Here is a 22,081-nt window from a genome sequence, read left to right as displayed (position 1 = left end):
ACCTTTGTGGTGTATTTGCTTGTAACTGAAGGTATTCCTTGTATTTCCTTTACATGTTTTATTGGCAATATGTATTGCCCGCCTACTTGGGGGCACCTGATATCTGGGGCAAGAAAAACTGAAGAAAATGGCGCCGGATGCCTCTTATATACCCCTGGCGCACTGACGTCAAGGAAGAAGCGACAGCAACCGACGCTGGACCAAGACTTTGGAACTCTGGCCGACTGCGGGACCACCTGACGGCAGGATAACCCAAGTGTGATGACTGTAGCAGTGTCAACACTCGAACATCTACATTTATGGTAGGTACAAAACTGTACTTTTCTTCTTGGAGCTCGTGTAAGACGCAGCCCGGTCCCATTGATGCTGTGTTTTTTTGCTTTTGAGAGGGCAGCTTTCACCTGTGCATCTGTGATGTCAAGTAGGCTACATTCTGTTAGGATGGACATTTGCTCTTTTGGGGGGGAAGGGGGGAGACATTTGCATTGAACCGGTCTGCCAGGATGTTGGCAATGTCTGTGGGTTCAGTGTATTTTTTTGTCATTTTGCACTAACTCAGAGCATATCTGGGAGTTGCCACCCAGATTCCTGACATAACTAAAGAAAGCCTTGTGATTATCTTTAGCGTCTTGTGCAGTTTTTCTTTCGAAGCTGGCCTTAGATGATTTTATGAGGGATCGTAGTTGCTTGTTAGTACTGATCAGAGATGCCTTCCCTTTTTGGGATTTTGCTCTATCATGTAGTAGCTTCCTCCTTCTGTTGTATAGCTTATTTATGGCCGGGGTCCACCAGACAGGTCTCCTGCCTTTGTAGGAGCAAGTCTTGTTTTTATTTAGGATAGCACGATCCATGCATTGCTGTAGGTGTCCATAGAATGCCTTTGTAAAGGATTCTGCTGTTTGGGCAGTATTTTCCACTGGCCCGGAGGCTTTGAAGGATTCCACCTCGGTTGTGAGAAGTGTGAAGTTTGCTTTTGAGTATGTAAGAGTGGTACAGGATATGTGCGAGGGTAGTTTGACAGTGGTGAAGTCTGCAGTAGGAGTGACGGATCTGTTTAAGGTGGAGGTGGGATTACATCAAGGATCAGCTCTGAGCCCTTTCTTATTTGCAATGGTGATGGACAGGTTGACAGACGAGATCAGACAGGAGGCCCCATGGACTATGATGTCTGCAGATGACATTGTGATCTGTAGTGAGAGTAGGGGCCAGGTTGAGGATACCTTGGAGAGGTGGAGATATGCTCTAGAGAGGAGAGGAATGAAGGTCAGCAGGACTAAGACAGAATATGTGTGTGTGAATGAGAGGGAGGATAGAGGAATGGTGATGATGCAGGGAGTAGAGTTGGCAAAGGTGGATGAGTTTAAGTACTTGGGATCAATAGTTCAGAGTAATGGTGAGTGCAGAAGAGAGGTGAAGAAGAGAGTACAGGCAGGGAGGAATGGGTGGAGAAGAGTGTCAGGAGTGATTTGTGACAGTCTGGTACCAGTAAGAGTGAAAGGAAAGGTCTACAAGACTGTAGTGAGACCAGGTATGTTGTATGGGTTGGAGACGGTGGCATTGACAAAAAGGCAGGAGTCAGAGCTGGAAGTGGCAGAGTTAAAGATGTTAAGATTTTCACTGGGTGTGCCAAGGATGGACAGGATTAGGAATCAGTATGTTAGAGGGTCAGTTCAGCTTGGACGGTTTGGAGATAGTCAGAGAGGCAAGATTTGCTTGGTTTGGACATGTGCTGAGGAGGGATGATGGGTATATTGGGATAAGGATGCTCAGGATGAAGCTGAATGGAGTCCCATATTACAAGAGTCCAAGGTAATGTGTTGGCTTGTTTTATGGGCTTTGCTCTTGGTGCTGCACTGGGTGTATGCATATGTGTGGTGTTTTGTGTTGCTTTTTGTGAGTGCTTTAGAGATTGCTGAGGATAGGCATTGCTGTTTACAGGCTTAGAGGAGGTCTCTGAGGTTTAGCAAAAGTGCTTCTAAGTGCCTCAGCATAAGTCTGTGTGTGTGTGGTGAACACCATGTATGGTGGATGTAGTGTGCTTTTTCTTGACAACCTTGTTTGTATGCAAGATTTTTGCCACGAGTGAAACTTTGTGTGTGCATCTCTTGCATACTGTATTTCTCTCTTTAATCTTTTTTTTTTTTTTAAGATTAAATGGTTGTCTGCGAACGTATGACAATGACTACATTGTCTCACGTTCCCATATCTACTAAGCTGGCTATTATATATCCATGTTGTCTGAACATATATTTGGGTGGGTTATTGTAGGTCATGGACTGGGTTATACAGGAGGTCTCCTTGGGTGACATCTGAAGTTTGGCACTAGACTAGGTTAGATTATGCTAAGATTTTATACTAGTGCCATTTAATGTGCAAACTAGCTGCTCTAAGCTTGTCTCCACTCATTGGCTTTGGTTTAGCCACACGCAGGTTTCCATTCCAAGGGAAGTTTAATAGATATTTTTTTTCTGGGTATTTGTATCTGTACAGGGCACTGCCAACCTCTTGATGTAATGGCACAAAGAAGGGCTGCTAGAATGCTACAACAAAACAACTTGCACGAAATTGCCTTGTCAAGGTCATTTATTTAGGAGCCTTTAGAATGATTTAAAGGCAAAATGAACAAATAAAGCAAAAATAAACTAGTAACACTGTAGTGCCAAACAGTGAAATAAATTTTTTATCTGCCAAGGATGGAACAGTATTAACTGAGGCCCCCCTCAGAGTATGGTGAGGTCGCCAAGCAGATGTGAGTTCTATGAAAATAAGCAGGAGAGAATTTGTAGTAAGAGAAGTTTACTCAAGTGCAATCCTGTTTTGCTGATTTGTCAGTTAGTAGTATGGGTATATGGAAAACAGTGGGTGTGACGATATTAAAATAGGTTATACAACAGACAGTAGCAGTGAAAGAAGGACGAGAGGGACTTTGAAAATGAAATTACCATAAAGGGTGGAAGCCAGAGACATAGCCTTTTAAAGCCACAACAAGAAAAAGGGGAGAGGGCTGGGAAATTTTTCAAACTCAAATCCTTTGATGAGAATTTCATACATTTTTAGCTTAAAATGTCAGTGGGTGATGGGACAGACTCAAAGGGCAGGGGAAGAACAGTAGCAAGGTAAACAGAAATGTTCTGGATTACAACTTTAAGCAGATATATAATGCTTTAAAAAGTATGGAAGCATAAATCCCGGGACACAACTCACAGTACTGCCACTACTGCAATCCTACCTCAGACTAAGTAAGGCAACATACTATGCATCAATTGACCAGTAACACAGTAATAAATGACTAACTGCAGCTCAAATCCAACACATCACAGTCCTGACACAAATGTGAAAGAAGTTAGAAGATTAAGGCCCTAGACTGGGTCGGAAATGCCAAAAAGCTACCTTTTACTAATTCTAATTATGGGAGTAGAAGTGCAGTATAATGTATACATAATGCTAAAATTTTGCAGTAATACACGGTCTTCACACATCTGCAAATGAAGCTAAAAGACTAGGGTCCCCAGAACAAACAAAAAAAATTGCAGTTAAATTGCTTTTGTCCATGGATTAGCCAGAAAAGTTATGCAGTGCAAAAAAGCATCACTAAAAAGGTCGCAGTATGTGCAGGTTAAAACATTTATCAGAATTCAGATAAAATGGGTTTTTTTCCTTCCCTTTTGATGGAAAGCTTGTATCTCTCAGCTGTCATAGTTTTTTTCTTTTTTTGTGATCTTAAAATGTGTATGAAACTAAACAGTAATTGCCAGGAGTCTGAAAATGCTTTCACCTTGTGATGTGAACAAATTTAAACAGCAACTTTCAGGTTAATGAAAAAATTTTCTACTACTCATTTGGGACCTGGCCCCCTTTTCTCACTCCTAACAACAAAAGGAACACCCATCACTAGCCTCCTAGATTGATTGACGGCCTACACCCATACAGATTACATCAGCCTGTGACATCATCTAACCACCTCCTCTCTCAGGAGATTGGGAAGGATCAGGTGGAAGGGTAATTAATCAGTTTCATATTCTCTATGTAGCCAAGCACAGAGCTATCTAGCCCTCTTTTGCATTGACTTCACCACCTGGAACCTGAAGATAAGAAGAATCTGAACTGAAGAGCCCTGACTAATTTCTAGACCATGGAATAGGCTTGATAGCGAAGACCCCATAGAATTGTGCCCTGAGACCAGGAGCGTTCTCCATCTCACTGTGGATACCCCACAGCAATCAGGTGTACATGTTCTAGCCACCTGGCCTACATTTGACGGAATTTATGTAATTTACAGTACAGTGAAAATTGTTATCTCAGGGCCCGACTCCAACCTGCTGTATTCTTTACATTACAGGCACAGTTTGCCTATGCTCAAAGAAGGTCTGTAATAATTATTTTTATTAAAGGTTTTGTATAGTCTGCAATTCACCACTTTGTGGATTTTATTCAATTGGCACAAAAAAGCCTATACAAAGAAAGAGTTCTAAGATCTCAAACTGTACTTGTGCACATTCCTGAGCACTTTAAAAATGAGCAGTTTGACTTGTTTCTGCTGTAAGCTATTTCTCCAGATGCGTGTGTTTTTCAAAAAAAAAAAAAAAAAAATGGGAGTCACCTAATATGGCTCTAAGTGGCTACCTTTCCTGCATATAAAAAGTCAGTCTTCATCAGGAAGACAAATGGGGACTGGTCACATTAATCATAGGAGGTTACCAAGCCAATGGCCCCAGCCCCCTTACAAACCTAGCCAAGTTCAACCCATGTTCCCAAGGGTGTGTGGTTCAAGCAGACACTAAAATCAGCACCCATTGCCCCTGTCCAAGAGGGACACCAGTGGAACCCCCTGGGGTAACTTTCCCATTACCCATCCAGTAGTCTAAATTACGCTTAAACAGGGCCAACGGGAGACTTTGTTTAACACAAATAGGAAGCTTGTTCCAGAGGTGGGGCAACCTGTGTGAGACAAATCTGTGTCTCCAGCAAGTTCTGTTGATGTCACATACCAGTTTGTTCCTTTGAGCGAGTGACCTGTGTGTCATTTGACTTGCAAATGTGCAGCATTTCCATTAAAGCTGGGTCAGAGATTGCTCTACATCCAAGGCACAGGTTGCCTCTGAGCAGTTTGTACGACACAGAGTAAAGTGGCAATGATTTCAGTCTGTCTGCATAAGACAGATCTTGAAGACCCTGAATTTTCTTTGTTAGGAACCTTTGTGGTCTCTCCAATTGCTGCAGATGTTTGGAAAGGAGCATACGAAAGGGAGCTGTGTACTCTGTTATTGGTCTGATGAGGTTGAGTACGGGGGGGGGGGGTTATAACCTCTTTTTCTATGGATGCAATGCCCTTACTTTTGAGATGAACAATATAAAATGCCCGTCTTACCACTGTGGAGACATGGTGATCGAAGTTAAGGTTGCATTTGACTTGTTTGCCCAGATCTTTCACCAATGACTGCATTCTTATGGTAGATCACCCTTGCTGAAGAGGATGATAATACTTTTTGCATTAAGTTTAAGACCAAGACTTTGGCACCAGTCATTAGTTTGAGTAAGACCTCCTTGCAGTATGTTGACATCACTAGGGGTTTCAATGATCACTCCCAGTTTGCAGTTATCTGCAAACTTTGCCAGCCACAATCATTTAGTTTTAGCCTGTACTTCGGAGAAGTAGATTCCGGACAGTAGGCTTCCCAGAACTGATCCCTGTGGAACACCACTGGTTACAGGTCTGCTGGAGGAGGTAGAGTCCCCAATTTTGACTATACGAGTTCCATCAGTGAGCCAGTTTACAACCCACCTGTCTGAGTGGGGGATTGTGTCAAAGGCCTTGACTAAGTCTAGGTAGCCCGTATTTATAGATTTGCCCTCGTTTAGGGCTTTAGTGACTGTCTCAAAGAAGTCCACTAAGTTTAACAGGCATGATCTCTCCTTGACAAAAACAAACTGGGTGTGGTTAAGCGTTTGGAGATTTCATGCATCTTTGTTAATGAGGTCCATGATAATTCATTCCATCACCTTGCAGATGAGTGGTCATGCTAATGGGTCTGTAGTTCCCAGGGTCTGTGGATGCACCCGCTTTGTGCAAAGGGATGACGGTAGCCGTTTTCCATTCTGCTGGGATGAAGCCAGCTCTTAGGTTGTGATTGAAAAGTGTGCCCAGTGGTGATGCTAATTCCTGTTTTAACCCATGTAGAACACAGCCCGGGATGTTGTCTGGCCCCATAGAGGCTGTGTTTTTTGCCTTGGAGAGGACGTTTAAAACCTGCTCCTCTGAGATGCTAGGTGGGGAACAGGTGTTAGGGATGCTTTGGGTTATATGTGGTGGGGGAAGAGGTGTTAGGGATGCTTTGAGGTGTATGTGGTGGGGACAGGGGAATGAAGTTCCCACTGAACCTGTCAGCCAGCAGGTTTGGTATGTCCTCAGGTTCTGTGTATGTAGTAATCTTAACTATGAGTTCATTGCAAATCTGGGCCTTACCTTTGAAGTTATGGAAGTAACTAAAGAATGCCTTGTGGATGTCTTTCTATTCCCATGTTGCAGTATGCATAACCTTTGGGGTTTCCTCTGCTTAGCTACCCGAACATCTGGCCAGTATACAAAAGCTTTAGTCACTGCGAGGTACGTGGGACATGTGACGTTGGCCTAGGGTGCATGGGCCATTAAACTGATGTCTGCACATACCTTTCCTCAAAACATCTATGCCGCTATTCGAACGTCAGCCTTTCCTGCCATCTCTGCCTTTGAATCTTCCAAATTTAAGGTAAGTACCCCACTGGGGCCGTTTTCTTCTCTTTTTGGTCACTGCATGCCTGCTCAGGTTCATGTCATCCAGGAAAGGAAAGTGTAGGTGTGGATGTCAGATCTCCCCCACAAGGATGCCCACGACCTTTGCTTTTTCTGCCTAGGGCCCAACCACGGTCACAAAACTTGCACAATTTGTCAGGCCTTCGTTTCTAAGACTCTTCGCAGTCTTCTGCACACCCAAAACATCTATCTAGAAAACCAGCGACTTAAACATCTGGATCTGGTGAAGGAAGGGTCATCCAGTCAGACAGTCAAGCCACCAAAAAGAATTCCTAAGTTTGCAGGCCTGAGCCTACTGCCGCATCTTCTCCACCCATTTCCCCTGTGGCTGACGTTCGCCTGGAGGAATGTACAGGACCAGACTGTTTAGGTATAGTGGGTACTGTTCCAGAGGCCGCAGAACATAGGGCTGAAAGCACGTCCGTGGAGGTTTTGCAGACGCCAGGCGCCAAAATTGAGGGGGAACCTCTGCTCGCAACAGATGTCCAGACAGGCCCTTCCACTGCTATAGTACAGTCTGAATCTTGACCTTCCTTCAGCCCTATGCCCTCCAGGCCTGTCTCTTCCTTAAAAAGGAAGCAAAAGACGAAGCACATCTCTCCTCCTCCTGAAAGCCTGCCTGATTGGCAAGCTTTCTCTCCGACCTTATTTCATGCCTTCATGGCCCTCGGGCCTTCAATGCCTGCTTCCCCTCCAGCTGCTCCTCCAGTTATCAGTCCTAGGCCTCATACTGAAGATCCTCTTCCTCTTGAAGCTGAAGGCTATTAAGATTTCTCTTCAGAAGACTCCCTTTCCTATGCCTCCCCCAAGGAGGACTCTACTGAAGCAGACTCCCCAGGAGAGGACGTCACCTTTGATGAAACCATCTGTCGAATGAGAGTTTTTTAAATCCGACTACACTGAAATGTCTGAGATTCAAAAGAGGTATTATGAACTATTACAAATGGACATCCCCTCACCTTCTGCCTTCCCCAGACTCAGTGTTGATGCTGTTTCTGAACCACCAGCTACAGCCTGTCTAAAATATTGCACTTGGAAAACTGTGCTTTTGATGGCCCTAACATCAGTCAGGAGAGTGTCACAGCTCCAGGCCCTCATGGCCACCCCACCTTTTCTAATCTTCCACAATGATAGTGACCCTAAGGACCAATCTGTCCTTCATGCCTAAGGTGGTCAATGAGCTGTCCCTGAACCAATGTATTCACTTCCCCACCTTTTTTCCATACCCCCAGAATGACAGTGAGAGAGTCCTGCATTCCCTTGATGTTCACAGACCACTAAGATTCTTCCTTGACAAGACCAGGTCCCTTTGGAGATCAGAATAATTGTTTGTCGCCTTTCACCCCAGGGCTCTGGGGAAAGTGGTGATGAAACAGACTATTTCTGCCTGGATTTTCAACACCATCTACTTTTGTTACATCCATCATGGCAAACATCTAAACTCAAAAATCAAAGCCCACTTCACTAGAGCCATGACCTCATCTGGAGCCTTCTTCAAAGGGGTGGACACTGCTTCCATTCTAGAGGTAGCTACCAGGACATCTGTCCATACCTTCACCTCCATACCTTCACCAAACACTACAAACTGGAACACATTTCCAGATCTAGAGCAGGTTTTACTAGGGCAGTCCTGTATGTATTCTTGGAAAACGGTTCCATACCACCCCCCTCTTCTTCCCTTTGAGCTTTGGCACTCACCCAAATGTTATGAATACTGTAGCATGGGTATAGAAGGGCATAGAATAGTTGTGTAAAATCTTACCATAACCACTTCCATGTTGCAGTATTCTATCCCACCCTCCCATCCCGTGTGTGTGTGTGTGTGTGTGTGTGTGTGTGTGTGTGTGTGTGTGTGTGTGTGTATGTATGTATGTATATGTATATATATATATATATATATATATATATGTATATATATATATATATATATATTTTTTTTTGTGTCTTTCGGCTTTTCCCAGTTAGGGGTCGCCACAGCGGAACTCCGGTCTGCTAATGATTGGTAGTTGATTTTTTACATGCCGAGTTACCAACCTTCAACGAAGGTACGCCCAATATATATATATATATATATATATATATATATATATATATATATATATATATATATATATAAAACATGCTTTGTTGGATGACACAGGACTTGTGCAGCTATCCTGGGACTGGGGTCTGACTGGGATGTTCAATTCTGAGAAAAGGTGCATGCATATTTTATGGCCCACGCACCCCCCTACAGCCAGTGTCAGATGTTCCACTTACCTCGCAGTGACTATAGCTTTTGTGTACTGGCCAGAAGTTCGGGTAGCTAAGCAGAGGAAAACCCAGATGTTATGAATGCTGCAGCATGGAAGAGAAGAACATCTGTGGTTATGGTAAGATTTTACACAACTATTCTTTATCCTTAGTTAGGGAAGCTAACTTGAATTCGTAGTTAGCTTTGGAGGACTTCACAAGGAGTCTTATTTGCTTGTTTAAGTTGAGGAGAGAGAGTGTTTCCAGTTTTGAGACTGTTCCTTTCTACTCTTAGACAGCAATTTCCTTTGCCCATTAATGGCAGTTGTCCACCAGGAGGCTTGTTTTTTTTCTTAAAGTTCTTGCTTTGGTTCTATCAGGGACAGCAGAGTCAATACAGTTGTGCAGGTGCTCATATAAAGCGTTGTTGTATAACCCAGCATAGGCATCTGTTCTGTCAGTGAGGGAGGGGCTGTGGAGCAGTTTATGCTGTCACGTAAGAGGTTGGAATTGGCCTTGGAGAGTTTTTAGTCTACTTATTGCTAAAGTGGGGGGGGGGTCTTGTGTTAGTTACTTCTAGCAGGACTGATTTGTGGTCAGATCTCTCTAGGGATGGCCACACACTGGGAGTGGTACAGTAGTCCCCCCCCCCACCATGTTGGTAAGCACCAAATCCAGGATGTTTGAGCCTCTTGTGAGTGTGTTAACCAGCTGGTCCAGGGCATTGGAGTTAATGAAATCCAGGAACCTTTGGGCAAGTGAGTTAGAACACATGTAATTTACCCAGTCAATGGATGGGTTATTTAAGTCACCCAAAACTAGGGTGTTTGGTTATATCTTGACTGACTTAAGGAGATCTAAGTAGGCTAAGTGGATGTCCTAATTCATGAAGGGGGGTCCTATAGCTGACAGTGACATGAAGAGGGTCTTACCTACAATCAGTTGCACTGAAGTAATTCAAGAGAATTGTGCTTTATAATTAACCAATCTAGAGGTGTATTTATCTTTAATGAATATTGTTACAGCACCTCCTTTAGCTCTCACGCCTTCAGTTTGTGGTCTGAACATGTGGAAGGAAATGTAATCTGGTATAGCTGGGGTGCTGTCCCCAGCCTTAAACTAGGTCTCATTGACTGCACAAATGTCAGCATCTTCCAAGGTGAGGACTGCTTCCACTGACTGTAGTTTCTGGTTTAGACTCTTAGCATTTTTCAGCATAACCTTCAGGTTGTTTTTAGAGGGTAGCCATAGCCAGTAGCTGAAATCCCAGAGGTGACAGATGAAGACCATCTCTGGCAAAGCATTGCGGTCTGTCAACCATGTCATCCCAGGCTGACATATACTGGATACCCTTTTAATGACACTAGAAACTAAGCTGGTCGTTGAAGTCAGTAATTTTTTGTTTGTATTGAGGTATCAAAGGTAAAATGCTGCTTAAGGCTAGGGACATACTTGCCTTAGACACATAACCTGAGAGCTCGGTCATGTCTGTCTTCATATAGTCCAGTGAGAAAGATCTCAAGTCGTTCACACCAACAGGGATTATGACGGAGTCATAACTGTGCCTCTTGTTGAGAGACTTGAGTGTGTGTATGATATGGCGGATCCTGCCACCTGTGTGTCTCACAGCTGAGTTACATTTGACTAGGATGTTTGTTTTTGTGTTATGCCTTAGGGACTTCACTAGTGGTGTGTCATATATTGTGTGTACTGTGTTCTGCAGAGGATATATTATGTGACTCATGCTTGTGTTTTTGTTTGGGAGATCTCTGATGTTTAGATAAGCTTCTGTAAGGACCTCTGCATATGTAAGTTTGTGTGTTTTTGGTTTGGTGGGTGCAGGTGAGGTGTGCATGCTGACACCCTGCTTAGTATCAGATTAACTGACTGGTGAGCGAGAGAGCCTGGATTCTAGGTTCCTGATATAGATGCAGCTCTCATATACTGAATGTGTGGACTAGGAAAAGTGGGTTGCCAGTGCACATGAGGCAATTGCTACATTGCCTCAGGATGCCCATGTCGACCAGGCTAGCTGGAGAAATTGTGGGAAATTGTCTGTCCATAATGCTAGGTAAACTGATGTGGTCATAAAATGGGGAGAGGGCAGGAAGGACCAGATAAAGTAGAGGACAGGAGAAGTGGACAAAAAATACAAAGGGCTAGTGAGTAGGATCTATTTTGGTACCTCAGGAACTTTGCTGAATGTGTATCATCTATCAGTGGGGAGCAATCGCAAGAATTCACCAGTGGAGCGCCAGCAGATTACTAAGGGGAAAATTGCAGGCAGAAGTGTTTGTGTCTATAATCGTCAACAGTGCTCACTGATGTTCGGCAGTGCACAATGCAGAAACAAACGCAAACGTGGTACTTGTGTAGCAAATGAGAGCAAACTGATCTAAACAAATTAACCATTAACAAAGCTCAGAACTAAGCCCTGTTCTAGCAACCTTCAGTCAAATGAAACTGCACAGTTGTGCCCCTAGGATGCAAGGGAATTCTCTCCAACAAAAGATGCCCTGGTTTAGTGCTCAAGTTATACAAACAGAACTAGATTCAGCAGGTCTGAATCTAGTCTATGGTACAGCAAACACAGTGCAACAGTTTCAGAAAAAAAACAATTCAAATATGCACTTACATGGTAAAAATGCAGTTCAGAAGTGCAATATACAGTGAAAAATTCTGCTTACGGTTTGCAGAGATCAACAGATGTCTTGGATTGATCTGATAAATACAACAAAGCAATAGCTGGTCGCCAAACTCTGTGGAGCATTGCTAAACAAGCACAAACATGGTGTTTATGTAGCAAACAAAAGCAAACTGATTTAAGCAAAGTTACCAATAAAAAAGCTCAAAACTTCAGAAATGTATTTGAGCTTTGTTTAAGCAGGCTCTGTATTTCTTTTTGCCAAGCAAAAAAAGAGTATTTGATTATGAATGGAATATGAGCTCCGTGAAAGTGGGCACAGCTTTGCATTGTTCAGGACAAGTCAAATTGGAAAGGTTCTGTAGTAAAGCTCTCACAATTTGCTTCAAGGAATATGTGTCATCAAAGGCAGATGCAGCCTCTCATATTAGAAATCACTCTAAAACCATTCTTTTAGATGGACATGATGAAACGCAGGCGAAAGTGATTTCTTAAATATAGTTCTGTAGTGCTAGCTCATGGTGTGTTATTTTTTGTTAAAAATAAAAACATTTTAACTATAAATGCAGTTCTGGACACTGCTAAGCTGGCAAACCATCACGGGTCTTTCAGCAATATTCAAATAAGGGACAAACCTCTAAGCTTTGGGACTGGCTCCTTGTTTTTCCGTGTCCGAGATTTTCCTCCATTCAACTCCCCTGGACCCTCCCACCATTATCTGTAACTGACTTTAAATAATTGAGCTGTTGGTTGAAATCTATTAAAATAAGAACACTCGTTCATCTAACTACATAACTAAATAAACTACTTGAAACTTTAACAAGGCATCTTTAATCCTCCCACAGGGAGGGCATTAGAAAGTCTGCTAGATCTGCAAGTTAAAGTGATTTTTTTCTAGATTAATCCTTTTTACTGATTAAAAGAGAGGACAATATTTGACTTGTATTTACGTGTCATATTGAGAATTATGATTGTGTCTGTGATCGTAACTGACTTGTATTCTCTGCCTGTTGGTGCAGAGGTTAAAGCCATGAGGTGAAATCCTATGGTACAGCATTTGATTCCCTCAGCTCTACATGACTTTGAACAAGTCACTTCACAGGCATAACTCCTGGTTTGCCCCTGAAAAGGGGCTGTGTGTCTAGTGGGCCCACCTGCTTAACAAGTAGGTCACTCTTGGTCTTGTGGCATTACAACAGATATCTATCCTCATCCCTGAAACACGTATTATTGATCCTAAATTATCAAAACTCACTTAAGTGAAAACACACCTAATGGAATGAAAACATGTGTTTATGCAGTGGGCTTGCCCCCCTGCTACTTACATACACACACTCTGATATTGCACAGCAGGGGGGAAAGGGCAAATTCCCAATGTGATGCAACCTTGCAAAGAGAGATGCTGACATTTTTTGATCATGTAAGATTTGTCCCTCAACAGCTGGTGAAAGAAAACACTGACATTCCAAACATTCAGTCTAATGAATGGATCTAATCACCACATAGATTGCTTCTTTTTCTTTCAGCTGCTGCCATTAGGGGATGCCACAGCAGATCGTCTTGTTTCCATTTCTTCCTGTCCTCTGCATTTTGCTGTGTTACACCAACCATCTACATGTCCTCTCTCACCACATCCATAACCCTCATCTTAGGTCTTCCTCTTTTCCTCTTAACCTGGCAGCTCCATACTTAGCATCCTTCCCAATGTACCCAGCATCCCTCCTCTGCACATGTCCAAACCAATGCAGTCTCTCCTCTCGGGCTTTGTCTCCAAAGTGTCCAACCTGAGCCGACCCTCTAATGTACTCATTTCTAATCCTGTCCATCGTCATCACACCCAATGCAAATCTTAACATCTTTAACTCTGCCACCTCCAACTCTGACTCCTGCCTTTTTGTCAATGCCACCGACTCCAACCCATATAACATAGCTGGTCTCACTACCTTCTTTTAGACCTTTCCTTTCACTCTTACTGGTACCTGTCTGTCACAAATCACGCCTGACGCACTCTTCTCCACCCACCCCACCCTGCCTGCACTCTGTTCTTCACCTCTCTTCCACACTCACCATTAATTTGAACTGCTGATCCCGAGTATTTAAACTCGTCCACCTTCACCAATTCTACTCCCTGCATCCTCACTATTCCTCTGTCCTCCCTCTCATTCACACACACATATTCTGTCTTAGTCCTGCTGACAATCATTCCTGTCCTCTCTAGAGCACATCTTCACCTCTCCAGGGTCTCCTCAACCTGTTCCTTATTCTCACTACAAATCACAATGTCATCCGCAAACATCAAAGTCCACAGGAACTCCTCTCATATCTCGTCTGTTAACCTGTCCATCACCATTGCAAATAAAAAAGGGCTCAGAGCTGATCCGTGATGTAATCCCACCTCCACCTTGAATGCATTTGTCACTCCTAATGCAGACCTCACCACTCTCGCACTGTCCTCGTACATATCCTGTACCACTCTTACATAATTCTCTGCCACTCCCGACTTCCTAATAAGGTACCACAACTCTTGTCTAGGCACACTGTCATATGCTTTCTCTAAGTCCACAAAGGCACAATGCATCTCCTTCTGACCTTATCACTACTTCTTCATCAACACCCTAAGAACAGACATTGCATCTGTAGTGCTCTTTCTTGGCATGAAACCGTACTGCTGCTCTCTAATTATCACCTCCGTTCTTAACCTACCTTCCACTACTCTTTGCCATAAATAACGTCATGATGTGGCTGATCAGTTTTATCCAACTGTAGATGCTACAGCTCTACACATCACCTTTATTCTTAAAAATCAATACCAATACCCTTCTCCACTCCTCAGGTATCCTCTCACTTTCCAAGATTTCATTAAACAGTCTGGTTAAAAACCCCATTTCCATCCCTTCTAAACACTTCCACAGGTATAAATAAAAAATGAGAGTTCCAGCCACGATGTCAAGATGCAAAAAGCACACTAAAAAATCCAAACTCCAGGATAATGTCCAATACGATTTATTAGAAATACAATTTTGCATCTTGACATCGTGGCTTGAACTATCATTTTTTATTTCTACATTTGGTTTGTTGGTGAGAGATCTACTCAGCAGGGAGGTCGCCTTCCTTTTTTGCCACTTCCACAGGTATGTCATCTGGACTGACAGCCTTTCCATTCTTCATAGCTGTCCTTACTTCCTCCTTTCTAATCCGTTTCAGTTGCTGACACACTATCCCCATGTCACACAACCTTCTCGGTCTCTAATTCTCTACATTCGTCATCCCCTCAAAGTATTCATTTGATGTTGTTAATCTTCTTCCCATTCATCACTGATGGGTTCGGTTCTGAACCCTCAGAACCGAGTCAGCCTAATACCAAGCTCGCGTACACCAAAAACTCTCGAGCTTAAGCTGCTACCCACAGTGCCCTTCTCCTAGTTACCTTAGATCTCATTTGCCGCGCAGCCATATAGCAGTGTTTCACCGAGCTTTCCAGCTAAGTGTCATATTTTATAAATGTGTGTTTTTAAACTTTTTTCCTAATTTAACTCTCTCTCTGTTTTTTTTTTTTTTTTTTTTTTTTAACCCTCTTTTATCTATCTAGCTCTACCGGTTGGGTATTTCTTAGACCAGATAAACAAACAAACAAACTAAACTAATTACACAAAGAAGTGGCAGCATAGAAGCAATCCAACAGTAATCCAAAATAGCAGAAATCCAAGTTGTGAATAAATCCAAGTTTATTAAGATAGGTTAGCGCTTTCGGCTGTGACACCAGCCTTCCTCAGACAATCATTTCAGTAAAATCAGCTTATTATATAGTAAGCCTATACATGTTAATTAAAATCAATTATTCAATATGTATATTAATTAATTAAATATATATAAAAACATTTTAAAAAACAATTGCATTTACTTAAATGCAAAACAAGTTTCCAAACTGTAATCTAACATTGCACAATACCCTATCTATTGTAAACTTTTAACTTTAAAATGCTCGTGATGGAAGTTGAATCATTTAAACCTGGGAATTGTGTGGCATCTAGATAAACTTGCCACCAGTATTCCCTTGATTCTAGGATTATTTTCCAAGGACCTTTTTTTGGAGTTGGTCGAACTTGTTCTAATACCACAAACTTGAATTTATGTGTTGGATTTTGTTCTATATGCCTATAAAGTGCATTAGTGTGTGAGTTTTTGCTGATTTCATAAATATGCTCATAGATACGTTGTTTTAACTTCCGTTCTGTTCTGCGTATGTAAAAGGCAGAACAGTGTGAGCATATTGCTGTATATACAATGCCCATTGTGTTGTAATTATAGTGACCTGAAATGGTAATATCTATTCCCATTATTGATAACTGGTCCACTTCTAAAATATAATTGCAATATGTACACATGTTGCATTTTCTCATTATTCCTTGCGTTTTCTACCATCTTTGAACATGCATTGCACCAATCTTTTAAGTTACGATCCCTTTTGTAGGTGATGATTTATGTCATCTATAATGAATGTCCAATTTTTCCGCATGAGGCGGATGATATCTGCAGAATCCTTGGTGTATGTTGTTATAAAACTTACATTGCCATACTTATTTGTGTTCAATTGTGCCTTTATTTGCACTACATTTGACAGTGATTCCACTGATTGTGAGTGTAAGTTGGCTGTACTGCCTTTTGTTAATAAAGGCTTATAAAACCCTGTACTTTTATGCACTAATTCAGTGATAATACTATCCACAAATTGCTTGGGATAATCCCTATTCAAAAACATGTCACCAATGTACTGACATTCTTCCATAAAATCATCTATGTCAGTGACCATTCGAGCTGCACGAACCATTTGCCCCTTTATGACTGCTTTTTTCACATGTTTCGGATGGTTGCTGGTGAAGTGTAAAAACTTATTAGAATAGGTGTTTTTCCTATATATACCAGCTTTTAAATGACATTGTGTTATGTTTTTGGTTAACAAAACATCTAAGTATGATATCCTGTCATGTCCCACTTCATGTGTAAATTTCAAAAAAATCAATGCAGTTATTTATAAAATGCATAAACTCATCTATAACATCTATGGGACCATTCCATTTGAAAAAAAGATCATCCAAAAAACGGCAATACATTTGTACATGTTGCATATATTGTGACGGAAACAACATTTATATTCCCACACGGCCATGACTACATTGACATACAGTGTGCCTACTGGAGAGCCCATTGCTACCCCTTTGATTTGTTTGAAGTAATGACCATCATGGTATAAATAATTATTGGTCAATACCAATTGCAGAAGATGTGATAAAGTATTGATGTCATCCTGGGGCTATAACCATTATTTCTGTAAAAAAATCAGTGAACCATTCCAAACCTATATCTTGAGGTATGCATGTAAAAAGATCTTTGACGTCCACTGTAATGAATATAATATTTTCAATATTAGAAATTTTTAACATGTTAACCTTTGAAAGGAAATCCCAGGAATCCCGACAAATATGCTGTAAATCAAACACTTTTTCTTTCAATTGCATATCTGTGTACTTTGCCATAAAATATGTTTTTGAGCCCCTAAAATCTACAATTGGACGCAAAGGTGGTTTTTCTAGATCCTTGTGAATTTTGGGAGCTCCACAAATTATTGGTATTCTGGGGTTTTGTACATGCATATATGCATGGGCCTCTCTAGTTATTTGCACTTGCATAAGCATGTCCTCTAAATAATAATCAATTCTAGCATTAGAAATAATGATTTCATTAATAGAAGCTTCATTATATGCATCTTCTTACAATATTTGCAAGATGAGCTTATTATAATCCATTGTATTCATTATTACCAGCCCACCTCCTTTATCTGGTTGCATAATTCGTAAATCACCTCTTAATTTCAAATCATTTAACATTTTTTCTTGTTGCTTGGTGATGTTACTTTCATAATATTTAGTTTTTTGTTGCAATTGGTGCCTGAAATCTAATTCGCACATTTCTTCAATTAACTTTATCTTAGGATGTAAAGCAGGATTAAAGCTGTTAGGGATGTGCAATGGATTATTTTGTGTTGCTGCACCATCCTGAAATATTACAGCTAAATTAATTTTCCTGGTGAATAACTTCAGTTCTGTTATTAAATCAGTAACTTTTGCCCGCGTCTTTGGTATAAATGTACATCCTTTACTAAAAATGTTGGCATGTTCAACATTCAAAGCTACAGCACTATAATTATAAATTTTATAGTCCCCCGTAGTGTTGGTTATTAGCTGGTAGGTATTATGCAAAGTTTGTTCATCTACCAACTCTAGTTGTAATTGCTCCGTGAACGTGAACCCGTTCTCTGCCTCCTCCATGTGTATGTTGAATTCCCCCTCGCCTGGTAATTGTCCTTGTTGCGTAGTCGCTCCGATCTGCGAAAAATACCTTCCTGTAAAGGGGTTGGTTGTTGATTTACTGTCGCTTCATCGTTGGTTTGCCTGCCATTATTATTTGAAGAAGCAACTCTATGTCCCCGCTGCTACCGCTGACCAACGTGGTGGTTTAGGATAGGCTCTTCCGTTGGAATAATCCAACTGTTCTCTCTCTAATTTTCAGGCTTTTCTATCTGAAACCAATTTACTGTGATTATCAGTCTGTATGAAAACTTCGCTATATTGGTTTTGACAGGCTGTATAGGCTTTGTTTTGTTTTATTTTTATATCGAGTGTTTCTATTTGTGTATTTAGTTCATCCAATTTGTATCCGATGTCCTTCAAGGATGCATCTGCAGTCCTTACAAATGGGTTGTCCTGTCGTCAGGCAGCCCTTCGGTCGGCCGGATTCCAAAGTCTGGGTCTGGCCTCGGCTGGTGTCGCACTTCACCCGACGTCATAGCTGCAGTTCTTCGGGTATAAAGGCATCAGCCGACGCCATTTTCCTCAGTCTTTCTTGCCGCGTGGCGCCCGAAGCAGAAGCTGTTCGCAAGTGCCGGTCGGTCAGATCCAGAGATTACTACTACCGAATACTACTTCGAAGACTTCTAAAAAGCTAAGTACCCCATTGGGGACTCTTTCTTGCCTCAGCCGATGTCAGAAAAAGTTAATAACTGTTTAACTTGTGGGAAACAAATACCTCATAAAGATTTCCACTCTTACTGCTTACCTTGTTTAGGCCCAGACCACGACGTAGCAGCTTGTTTAGCCTGTGCTTCTTTCAACCGACGGACGCTTAGACGTCGGTCGGAGTTTGCTGAACAGTTTTTCGGCTCAGATTTTGCGTACATAATGCCGTCGGATCCTTCGACTTCACAAGTTGTTAAGAAACGCAAAGAAAAGGACCGACACTCGCGGTCCGCGGTTTCAGCCGAAACCGCGGTTAAGCAAACCGCGAGTGTCTCGGCTTCGGCCGAAACAGAGCAAACGGTTCTAACTTCAGCCGAATCCATGACTACTACTAAGGCCCCTTCTAACCTGGTTGAGTCGGCCTCTGAAATTCTACCTGCTACTGTGGTTTCACAAGAATTATCGGACACCATCCCTTTGGATGTTTCAACCCCTGCACGTGGTGCTGCTAGGCCGCCTGCAGCCATGTCCATAAAGGCCTTTGCCAGGACTAAAGCAGCCAAAACTTCTAAGTCTGTGCCTGTTAAGCCCCCCTCTCACAGGCCCAGCTCCAGTTCCCAAATGCTTACTCTGGCAGAGGATCTCATCTCTTTAATAAGGGGATCCCAAAATCATCCAGACAGGGCCTCTCAACCTCCTCCAGAAAAGAGACCTAGAGCAGAGCCCCCTGAGCCAGTGTCCTCAGATGATTCTTCTGATGATTCAGACATTACAGACCATCCAGAGGCTCCTTTTTCTACTTATGAAGACTCCGATGCTGAGGAATCGATTCCTTCTGCCTCTCCACCAGAGGAATTTTCCTTTGGGGAAACCTTACATGCCATGAGAGAGCAATTTCAATGGCAGGGGCAAGATTTCTCAGACTCAAGGAAAAGGCTTAGGACTTTTTTGCATTTACCACAACATAGGCCTTTAGCTATACCTCCAGTTCTTTCTGTTGTAGATGATGCATTTAATGATGCTTGCACTGCTCCTGACACTTTGCCTCCAGCCCCTGCTAAGCCCGATAGGTTCTACAGGGTCCCGGACACGCATCATCATTTATACAAGGCTCCTTTTGCAGATCCCGAGACTATCTCCCAGGGGCCTAAGGTAGTAGCTTCAACCTCAGTTAAAAACCCTCTCCCCTCTGAAAGGGAATCCAGGTCCTTAGAGAGATGGGGTAAAAAAGTATACACCTCTGCTACTCTCTCAGCTAGGGCCTTGAACTGTCAGTTTCATATGATCCAATACCAGGAGTTTATGCTTGATCAGTTAACTAAGAAACTGTCCTCTGATGATTCTTTAGATAAGAAATATGTTCTAGAAATGGTGCATAACATTCAGCAGGTTAGTAACCATTCTTTAAAATGTGGCTATGATGCACTGGAGGCTTCCTTTAGATCAGCCATGACTGGCACAGTTATAAGAAGGCATGCATGGTTGAAAGAACAGGTCTTGCCGGATCATGTTAAAGCAAAACTATTAGATGCTCCTATGGATAAGGTCAGTTTATTTGGTTCTCTTGCTCAGCAGGTACTGAAGAAAATGGAAGAGAAGGCAAAATCTGTACAAACAGTGAAAGATTTCTTACAGGTTCAGCCTCCAAGGTTTAGCAGGAACTGGCCTTCCAAAAATTGGTCCTTTCCAGACTCCTCTAAAACACAGAGAGGCAGGAATAGGCGTTCGAGAGGCAGAAATCAATCCAGAGGAGGTGCCTACAGGGGACGCCAGTGGCAAGGTAACAACCAGCGAGTCACAGACACAACTACTACCACTGCAACAGGACAGTCACAGTGACTTGGCTCTGGCACCGCCTATCAGGGAACAAATTGCAGCACCCTTAGGCGGAAAGTTAGCCTTATTTTCAAAAAACTGGCACTACATCACAAGAGACAAGTGGATTTTACAAACTATAGACCAAGGCTACAGGTTTCATTTCCATACTTTACCAGGAAAAAGAGGAATGCCAAACCTACCACCAAATCAAAAGACAGAAGCTCTAAAACAAATAGCTCAATTAGCAAAGATGAGAGCTGTGGAAAGGGTACCATCTATGGAACAAGGAAAGGGATTTTACTCCAGACTCTTCCTGGTACCAATAAAAGAGAAAAATGGAGGCCTATTCTCGACCTGTCCGCTTTAAACACATTCATCATTGTTCCAAAATTCAAAATGCTGACCCTACAGCAACTTCTTCCCATGCTGGGCAAGGAGTATTGGCTGGTGACTCTAGATCTCAAGGAGGCATACCTGCACGTCCCCATACGACCAAATTGCAGAAGATACCTCAGATTTCTTGCAGGATCAGAGCATTATCAATTCTCAGCATTGCCCTTTGGCTTATCTACTGTGCCCAGAGTGTTCACGAAATGCCTGGCATCAGTAATCCCCCACTGCAGGCTTCAGGGAATCCAAATATATCCATACCTGGACGACTGCCTGATACAAGCGGACAGCAAAAACAAGCTAACAGAAGACTTACAAAGAGTCATTTGCTTACTGCAAGCCCTGGGATATACAGTCAATATAAAAAAGTCAAGACTGATACCATCCCAAAGAATAACCTTCTTAGGTGCAGAATTGGACACAGTAAAACAGATGGCATTCCTAACTGCAGAAAAACAAGAACAACTTCCTCTCTACTTCTTGGCATTAACAAAGCAGAACAAACTAACAGCAAGGAAAGTACTGCAGGCCTTGGGCTTCATGGCATCCTGCATAATCCTGGTCCCTCATGCCAGACTGCATATGAGAAAGCTACAGTGGTACCTGAAGAATTTATGGTCTCAACACAGGCACAGCCTAGAAACCGAAATACCACTAATCCCATGCCTGAAACAAGAGTTCCTATGGTGGGCTCAGGCATGCCAGTCAAACCCAGGTTTGCCCTTCCACAGCATTCAACCAAGCCAAACCATCACAACGGACGCCTCAGACCTCGGTTGGGGCCCACATGCTGGACAAGTGCATACAAGGCTTATGGACTCCAGATCAGCTGCACCTGCACATAAATCAAAAGGAAATGCTGGCAGTAAACCTAGCAATCCAGAATTTCAGACCATTCCTCCAAGAAGGGCAGTTGATGATAAGGACAGACAACACCACAGTCATGTGGTACATCAACAAACAGGGAGGCACTCATTCATACCCTCTATGCCGGATGGCACTGGACCTATGGAATATGGCTCTGAGCTACAACATTCAGCTACAAGCAATTTTTGTACCGGGAAAGAAAACATCCTAGCAGACATATTAAGCAGAACTACCTCGGATGCTCACGAATGGATGCTACACCCGGACATCTTCAAGGTCATCACAAGGAAATGGGGACTGCCACAAATAGACCTATTCGCATCCCCA

The 22,081-nt window shown here is 42.5% G+C and overlaps 1 protein-coding gene across 1 annotated transcript in view; it reads left to right on the top strand.

Moving 5' to 3' along the window:
• LOC122802816 (protein NPAT) overlaps positions 1-22,081 on the top strand; it is a gene marked incomplete in the record, with an annotated part of 1,438,521 nt that overhangs the window by 938,627 nt on the left and 477,813 nt on the right.

Source organism: Protopterus annectens, chromosome 5.part0 (genome assembly GCF_019279795.1).
Source record: "Protopterus annectens isolate FY-2018-M chromosome 5.part0, PAN1.0, whole genome shotgun sequence".
In the NCBI taxonomy this organism is placed as follows: Eukaryota; Metazoa; Chordata; order Ceratodontiformes; family Protopteridae; genus Protopterus; species Protopterus annectens.
This window is presented reverse-complemented; position numbering and strand designations above follow the sequence as displayed.